Source organism: Scyliorhinus canicula, unplaced genomic scaffold, assembly GCF_902713615.1.
Source record: "Scyliorhinus canicula unplaced genomic scaffold, sScyCan1.1, whole genome shotgun sequence".
Taxonomy (NCBI): domain Eukaryota; kingdom Metazoa; phylum Chordata; class Chondrichthyes; order Carcharhiniformes; family Scyliorhinidae; genus Scyliorhinus; species Scyliorhinus canicula.
In genome coordinates this window covers 758,079-766,794 of record NW_024055843.1, presented here as the reverse complement: position 1 = coordinate 766,794, position 8,716 = coordinate 758,079, and the positions used below count along the sequence as shown (strand labels likewise).

The 8,716-nt window shown below is 46.6% G+C and overlaps 1 long non-coding RNA gene across 1 annotated transcript; it reads left to right on the top strand.

The window, feature by feature from the left end:
• Window positions 1–375: 375 nt before the first annotated feature.
• LOC119961200 lies at window positions 376–4,225 on the top strand. The gene is made up of 3 exons (XR_005459612.1): window positions 376–423; window positions 1,594–1,697; window positions 3,901–4,225. It is a non-coding gene; the product is annotated as an uncharacterized LOC119961200 (long non-coding RNA).
• The last annotated feature ends 4,491 nt before the right edge of the window (window positions 4,226–8,716 follow it).

The window sequence follows — 8,716 nt, the reverse complement described above, 5'->3', positions numbered from 1 at the left end:
CGGGAGGGAGGGAGAAGCTCCGCAGCTGCAAACCAGGGAGCTGACAATGATGGTGAAGGGTTTGCGGACCCACAAATTGTTTCCAAATCCTCCCACCCACCACCTGACGCTGACTCCGCTTCTCCGGGACAAACAAGGGCCGAGGCATTAATCACACTGCGCACGCTCCAGACTCACTAACAATGCGCATGCGCACTGGTATTCGGCCTCCTCTGCACGGCTCATGCTCAGCTCGCAATAATCGGGGAGTGATTGACGGTTGATCTGGACCAATAGGAACAGGGCACATTCCTGGAGGACCAAGAGGGAGCGGCTGGTCCTCCGACCAATCGGAATGAATAATGGGCGGAGCCAATGTGACTGAAGCATGCGCAGTGTGAGTAATGGCGATGGAGAGAAAGTTAATGTCCGGATCAACAATTGGTAAACTGTATTTTTGCTTGAACTGAGGGAGCGAAGGACCGGCGGGTGGCTGTAGAGGCTTCTTAAACTTGTCGTGTAAATTTTAAACCCAAAATAAGAACTTACCGGTTTCCATTTATACAGTGTGGGGCCACAGCTGCTCGTTTTCGGCCCCCATTATTGGCCGCCATCTTTATTCGGGGCAATGTGCAGCCGAACGCGTGCTGTGTCGCCATCTTTGTTGGGGGCAATGTGTTATAGAACATAGAACAGTACAGCACAGAACAGGCCCTTTGGCCCTCGATGTTGTGCCGAGCAATGATCACCCTACTTAAACCCACGTAACCCGTATACCCGTAACCCAACAATCCCCCCATTAACCTTACACTACGGGCAATTTAGCATGGCCAATCCACCTAACCCGCACATCTTTGGACTGTGGGAGGAAACCGGAGCACCCGGAGGAAACCCACGCACACACAGGGAGGACGTGCAGACTCCACACAGACAGTGACCCAGCCGGGAATCGAACCTGGGACCCTGGAGCTGTGAAGCATTGATGCTAACCACCATGCTACCGTGAGGCGTGTTGAATGACTGGGACGCGCCTGTTCCCCATTGATCAGAATGGAGACAATTTGTCCATCAAACTACATTACCCTTTGAGTCCCAGTGTCTTATTGAGGAGAGAGAACGGTGGCAGAGTAGGAGTGACGGAAATAAATCCTGTTCTCCTGAACCCACTCCTTCATCCAGATTCGTCAAATCCCCATGAAAACTCCTTATCTTAAATCAATGCGCCGGTTATTGACCGTATTGATTGAGGAGAAAAAGTTCTCCCTATCTATCCTGTCTATGCCCTGCCTCATGTGGGTCTGTTCAGTCACATGAAGACCCATGGCTGAAACTCACAATCCTGAGTAGATGTCCTTCTCGAGTCCAGGGGCTGCTGACAATGACGAGGAACAACGTGGAGCAGGAAGCACGAGCGGACATCCTGGGCCAGGGTGGAGAGGAGGGAATTTTGCGAATTTCTATCCTGGACTGGTTATGATGGATTTTGGAAACTCCTTTTCCAAGCGGTTAGAAGGGTAATTTACACACAGCAAACTTAAACTAAGAGAAATGCTTATCCCTTTGCAATTTCTATATTGGACTAACACTGTTGACTTTTGTAAACGCCATTCACAGGATATTAGAAGAGGATTTGCAGACAGGACACTTGAAGCAAATACCACATTAAATCTTACAACGTCACTGATTCATCAGGACTTGGACATTATTGGTCTTTCAGTGTAAGCATTGAGTTCCTGCTCATTACCACTGTGTAAAATTTCTTTCTGACATTCTCTTATGTAATCTTGGTCAAAATCTTCAATGTGTCCCGTAATGCTTTTTGATAGCTAATGGGGACAGCTTTATTTTTAATCGGGCAGCACGGTAGCATTGTGGATAGGACAATGGCTTCACAGCTCCCAGGGTCCCAGATTCGATTCCGGCTTGGGTCATTGTCTGTGCGGAGTCTGCACATCCTCCCCGTGTGTGTGTGGGTTTCCTCCAGGTGCTCCGGTTTCCTCCCACAGTCCAAAGATGTGCAGGTTAGGTGGATTGGCCATGATAAATTGCCCTTAGTGTCCAAAATTGCCCTTAGTGTTGGGTGGAGTTACTGGGTTATGGGGATAGGGTGGAGGTGTTGACCTTGGGTAGGGTGCTCTTTCCAAGAGCCGGTGCAGACTCGATGGGCCGAATGGCCTCCTTCTGCACTGTAAATTCTATGATAATTCTATGATAAACCTATGACAAACGTGTACACCTTTATCAAATCTATCTTAAGTCCCATTTACTCCAAGGAAAACAACCCCAGTTTCTCCAATGTAATTTTGCAACTATAATCCCTCATCCTGGCGGCATGTGGCACAGTGGTTAGCACTGGGACTGTGGCGCTGAGGACCTGGGTTGGAATCCTGGCCCTGGGTCACTGTCCGTGTGGAGTTTGCACACACTCTCCCCACGTCTGCGTAGGTTTCACCCCTGTAACCCAAAGATATGCTAGTTAGATGGATTGGCCATGGTAAGTTGCCCCTTAATTGGAAAAGAAAAATAATTGGCTATTCTAAATTTATTTCAAAAAAATCCCTCATCCCTTTGAGAGGATTAATGAGAAAAGTGAGGGGGAAAGGGGAGAGGATTAATGAGGAAAGTGAGGTAGTGAGGGGGAGAGGATTAATGAGGAAAGAGGTAGTGAGGGGGAGAGGATTAATGACGGTAGTGAGGGGAGAGGATTAATGAGGATAGTGAGATCGTGAGGGGAGAGGATTAATGATGGTAGTGAGGGGAGAGGATTAATGAGGAAAGTGAGGGGAGAGGATTAATGAGGATAGTGAGGGGAGAGGATTAATGAGGTAGTGAGGGGGAGAGGACTGATGAGGAAAGTGGGAGAGGATTAATGAGGTAGTATGGGGGAGAGGATTAATGGCGATAGTGAGGGGAGAGGATTAATGAGGTAGTGAGGGGGAGAGGACTGATGAGGAAAGTGGGAGAGGATTAATGAGGAAAGTGAGGGGGAGAGGATTAATGAGGTAGTGAGGGTATAGGGTTAAAGAGGATTAGTGAGGGGGAGAGGATTAATGAGGAGTGAGGTAGTGAGGGTATAGGGTTAAAGAGGATTAGTGAGGAGGAGAGGATTAATGAGGATAGTGAGGTAGTGAGGAGGAGAGGACTAATGAGGATAGTGAGGGAGAGGGGATTAATGATGAAATTCCAGAGCCTGAGGCCCAGGCAACTGAAAGAATGGTCGCTAATAGCGAAGTGATTAAAATAGGAAATGTTCAAGGGGCTGGAATGATATAATCCCAGCTATATGAAGTCCATCCCCTAACCCTCTATTTTTCTATTTCCATTTCTTTTTTTCTCTCTCTCTCTCTCTTTGCCTCTCACTCTCTATCTCTCGCATAGCACCTCTCTCTGTGCTCCTCTCTCTCGTCGCCTCTCCCTCTCACTGACCCACCCCTCGTTCTAATTCTCTTTGTCCACCTCTCTCTCTTGGTCTCTCTCATTGCCTCACCCTCTCTCTGCCTCTCTCTCTCCCATTGCCTCTCTCTGTCTGTCTCTCATATTGCCTCTGTCTCTCATGCCTCTCTATCTCTGCCTCTGTCTCATTGCATCTCTGTCTCTCCGTGCCTCTCTCGCATTGCCTCTTTCTATCTTTGTCTCTCATATTGCCTCTCTCTGTCCTCTCTCTCTCTCATTGCCTCTCTCTCTCTGTCTCTCACATTGCCTCTCTGTCTCTCACTGTTTTCCCCCCTCACCGCTCCCTCAGGTGGAAGGGTCCATCTCTGATCAATGTCAATGAACCAGTTGGGTTTTTATAACATTCCGACAGTTTTCAGTCACTTTTTCCCAGTGATGGTCCCACAAATGACCAGCTTCATTTTGCTGTTTCACAACCTGTCTTTGTGTGTTTCACTCCCTCTTTTTTGTATTCAATCAATTTCACAGGTGTTAGAAGGGGAGGACTGCAGTAAAGAAACTCAAACCCAATATAACATTTGTGTTTGATGCCATCGCCCACTTTATCCTAAACTGAATATCATCGGAATTTGAACATGGAAGAAAAAAGCCCCGTTCACAGCGGAGAGAAACTGTACACATGTTGTGTGTGTGGACGAGGCTTTAACCAATCACCTGACCTGTTGAAACATAAATGCAATCACGGCGGAGAGAAACCGTGGAAATGTGGAGACTGTGGGAAGAGATTCAATCACCCATCTGAGTTGGAAACTCATCGACGCAGTCACACCGGAGAGAGGCCGTTCACCTGTCCTGAGTGTGGGAAGGGATTCACTCAGTCATCCCACCTGCTGAGACACCAGCGAGTTCACACTGACGAGAGACCTTTTCAATGCCCAGACTGCGGGAAGTGCTGTAAAAGCTTTAGTGATCTGATGTCCCATCAACGTGTTCACACTGACGAGAGACCTTTTAAATGTCCAGCCTGTGGGAAATGCTATAAAAGTTCTGGGGAACTGATGCGTCATCAACGTGTTCACACCGAGGAGAAACCGTTTAAATGCTTGGACTGCCAGAAGAGTTATAAAAGTTCTGGAGAATTGATGTCTCATCAACGTGTTCACACTGACGAGAGACCTTTCAAATGTCCAGACTGTGGGAAGTGCTACAAAAGTTCTGGGGAACTGATGCACCATAAACGTGTTCACACCGATGAGAGACCGTTCAGGTGCTCTCACTGCGGGACTGGGTTCAGGAAATCATCTGGCCTAACTGAACACCAGCGAATTCACACTGGGGAGAGGCCGTTCACTTGCACGGAGTGTGGGAAGAGATTCACTCAGTCATCCACCCTGCGGAGACACCAGCTGGTTCATACTGAGGAGAGACCTTTTAAATGCCCAGACTGTGGGAAATGCTATAAAAGTTCTGGGGAACTGATGCTCCATCAACGTGTTCACACTGATGAGAGACCATTCAGATGCTCTCACTGCGAGATTGGGTTCAAACAATCATCTCAACTCTCTAAACACCAGCGCGTTCACACTGGGGCGAGGCCATTCACCTGCACTGCGTGTGGGAAGGGATTCACTCAGTCATCGAGTCTGCTGACACACCAGCAGGTTCACAGTGAGGAAACGTTTAAATGCCTAGTTTGCAGGAAGGGATATAAACGCCCTGGGGACATCCCACCTCATGACATACAAGCAGGTTCACACAGGGGAGAGACCATTCACTTGCACCATGTGTGGAAAGGGATTCACTCAATTAGCCAACTGGCTGAGACACCACTGAGTTCACAAGTAACTTCAGGAGTTGGATTTTGCTGTCAGCCGCCTGTGATGAATATCAGACTGTCCACAGAACTTGGTTTAGAATAAGGACATGTATAAGCAGCAGAAATTAATACACCAAGTGTTTTAATTCAAAGTGGAATAAAACCATTTTAGCAGAAAGGTCTTTCAAAAGTCAGTACGAGCTGCAAAAACTTTAGATGTCCCCTGGGATCAGACAAATGCAGGGCTTAAGGACAGCCCACAAATTCTTCAAATGACCTTCCTGCAATTCTAACCACAAGCCAGGGCCCTTGAAGGGCCCTTAGTTTTTTCCATGTCGGTGCAACATCGAGGGCCGAAGGGCCTGTACTGCGCTGTATCGTTCTATGTTCTAAGGTATATAGAGATAGCAAGTCGAATAAAATAAGCAAACTTCCTTCTTAGCTATAGAACCTTTGACACTTGAGAATGCCAATTGGAATAGTGGCTATCTGGACATCTATATATTTAAGAATCTTGACACATTAAAAATAGAGAAAAGTAGAGATGTGTCTCGAACAACTCCCTGTCCGACCACATTACACGAAATAGGAAGAAATGTGTCTGTAAACAGGCAGATTCACAGAATCGGTACTCACTCTCTCTCCTGCTAAGAGTGCAGTTAGAGTTCTGTTCCTCAGCCTGCTTCGTCAAACAAAGACCATCGTGGTTTTTGTAAGTTTGTTTCTATTGAACTTCTTCAAAATATATTAGAAATTGATATGAGATACTTTAGGATTTTCTATGTTTAGATATATCCTTCTCTTAGAGACATTAGTGTGTTAGCAGATGACAAAAGGCTGTTGACTGATTTCTATTTTTAACTGACAAAGGACTGTTAACCAATTCATATTTTTAACTCTGCAATTTTGTATGTATAAATTGAAAGTATTTTATAACAAAATACTATTCGAAATAACCGTGTAGTCTTACTCTCAATAATTTTGTATCCTTTCTGCTGTTGACCCTTTTATGTCTTTATCCATGAACTTCAATTCCACTAGACACGTTTTGAAAGTTCCTGTATACACCATCTACAGCACGAACCTCATCCACATTCTTACCTCATCAAAAAAGTTGTATTAATAAAAGATGATTTACCATTAATACATTTTATATCAGTCCATACTTGCTGATTTGGGTGTTAATATTTTCCTGGATTTTATACTGGAAAATACTGTGAGCAATTTTGGGCCCCATACCTCAGGAAGGACATACTGGCACTGGAGCGGGTCCAGCGGAGATTCACACGGATGATCCCAGGAATGGTAGGCCTAACATACGATGAACGTCTGAGGATCGTGGGATTATATTCATTGGAGTTTAGGAGGTTGAGGGGAGATCTAATAGAAACGTACAAGATAATGAATGGCTTGGATAGGATGGACGTAGGGAAGTTGTTTCCATTAGCAGGGGAGACTAGGACGCGGGGGCACAGCCTTAGAATAAAAGGGAGTCACTTTAGAACAGAGATGAGGAGAAATTTCTTCAGCCAGAGAGTGGTAGGTCTGTGGAATTCATTGCCACAGAGGGCAGTGGAGGCCGGGACATTGAGTGTCTTTAAGACAGAAATTGATAAATTCTTGATTTCTCGAGGAATTAAGGGCTATGGGGAGAGAGCGGGTAAATGGAGTTGAAACCAACCATGATTGAATGGTGGAGTGGACTCGATGGGCCGAATGGCCTTACTTCCACTCCTATGTCTTATGGTCTTATGGATTTTGACTTCTGGTTGCACAATGCACGTGGTGAACCCTTTGGTGTCTCAGCAGAGTGGACGAGGCAGTGAATCCCTTCGCACACTTGGAGCAGACAAATGGCCTCTCTCCTCTGTGAACTCGCTGTTGGGCCAGTAGGTTAGATGACAGTGAATCCCTTCCCTCGATCAGAGCAGGTGAACGGCCTCTCCCCAGTGTAAATTCTCTGGTGTGAAAACAGGTCGGTTGACTGAGCGAATCCCTTCGCACGATTGGAGCAGGTAAACGGCCTCTCCCTGGTGCGAATTCGCTGGTGTACAGCGAGTTAAGACGATCACTTGAATCCCAATGCACAGCGAGAGCACCTGAACGGTCTCTCATCATTGTGAACACGTTGATGAGACTTCAGTTCCCCAGAACATTTATAGCACTTCCTGCAGTCTGGGCATTTAAACGGTCTCTCATCAGTGTGAACTCGCTGGTGTCTCAGTAGATCAGGTGACTGAGTGAATCCCTTCCCACATGTATAGCAGGTGAACAGCCTCTCACCAGTGTGACAACGCCAGTGCTTTACAGGTCAGAAGGGATCATGAATCCCTTCCCACAATCCCCACATTTCCTCGGCTTCTCCCCGTTGTGACACCATTTATGTTCTGACAGGTCAGGTGATTGGCTGAATCCTTGTGCACACAAAGAACACGTGTATGATTTTTCCCCACTGTGAACAACGCGCTTTCCTTCCATGTTCAAAATCCGATGATAGTCAGGATTCAATAAATTAGCCGACTCCATCAGATCCTGATGAGTTGTTTAGTTTGAGTTTCCCAACTGCAAATGCTCCCTTCTAATGCCCTGTGAAACTAATTACAAACAGAAAAATAGGGAGTGAGAGAGAACCCGTTAGAACACAAAGGCAGGTTGTGAAATTGAGCTGAATGAATCTGGTTATTTGTGGGGCCGACACTAGGAGAAAGTGACCATGAAAGTCACTGGATTACGGAGTATGATGCAGCAACATAGCACAGTGGTTAGCACAGTTGTTTCGCAGGCTTGGGACAAATGACCTCCTTCTGCACTGTAAATTCTATGATTCTAAGCTCACTGGGGAGACAGGTTTGGTGATGTCATTCATCTAATGCTGTGGGGACATGGGTTCAAGTGTCACCAAGGCAGCTGGTGGAAGTTGAATTTAACGAATAAATCAGGAATATAATGTGGGCGGCATGGTGATTGGCACTGCTGCCTCACAGTGCCAGGGACATGGGTTTGATTCCAACCTCGGGTGACTGGGTGGTGTTTGCACATTCTGCTGTGTCTGTGTGGGTTGACTCCGGGTGCTGCGGTCACCATCCACAGTCCAAAGAAGGGCAATGATCATATCATTGATTTCCTCTGATATTCATCACCCACCCAAATCGACTCCACATTCTTGGGGCCTGGATCGTCCCTCAGAACTGTACTTATTTCCTCCCTTATTAGCAGAAATACCCCGCCACCCTTTCCTTCCTGCCTGTTCGTCCCAAAAGTCAAATGATCCTGAACACTATGTCCCCATTTGAATAGATACTCACCACTTCCTACTTATCAATCAGCAGGTTCTCAGAGTACTACCCTCGATGCTGACAGCAGGACACTTCCCAGTCTGATTCGCTGCAATGCTGACAACAGTACATTCTTCACTATCTGCTTCACTCCGATGCTGACAGCAGGACACTCTTCCTAGTCTGCTTCACTCCGATACTGACAGCAGGACACTCTTCCCAGTCTGCTTCACTCCGATACTGACAGCAGGAC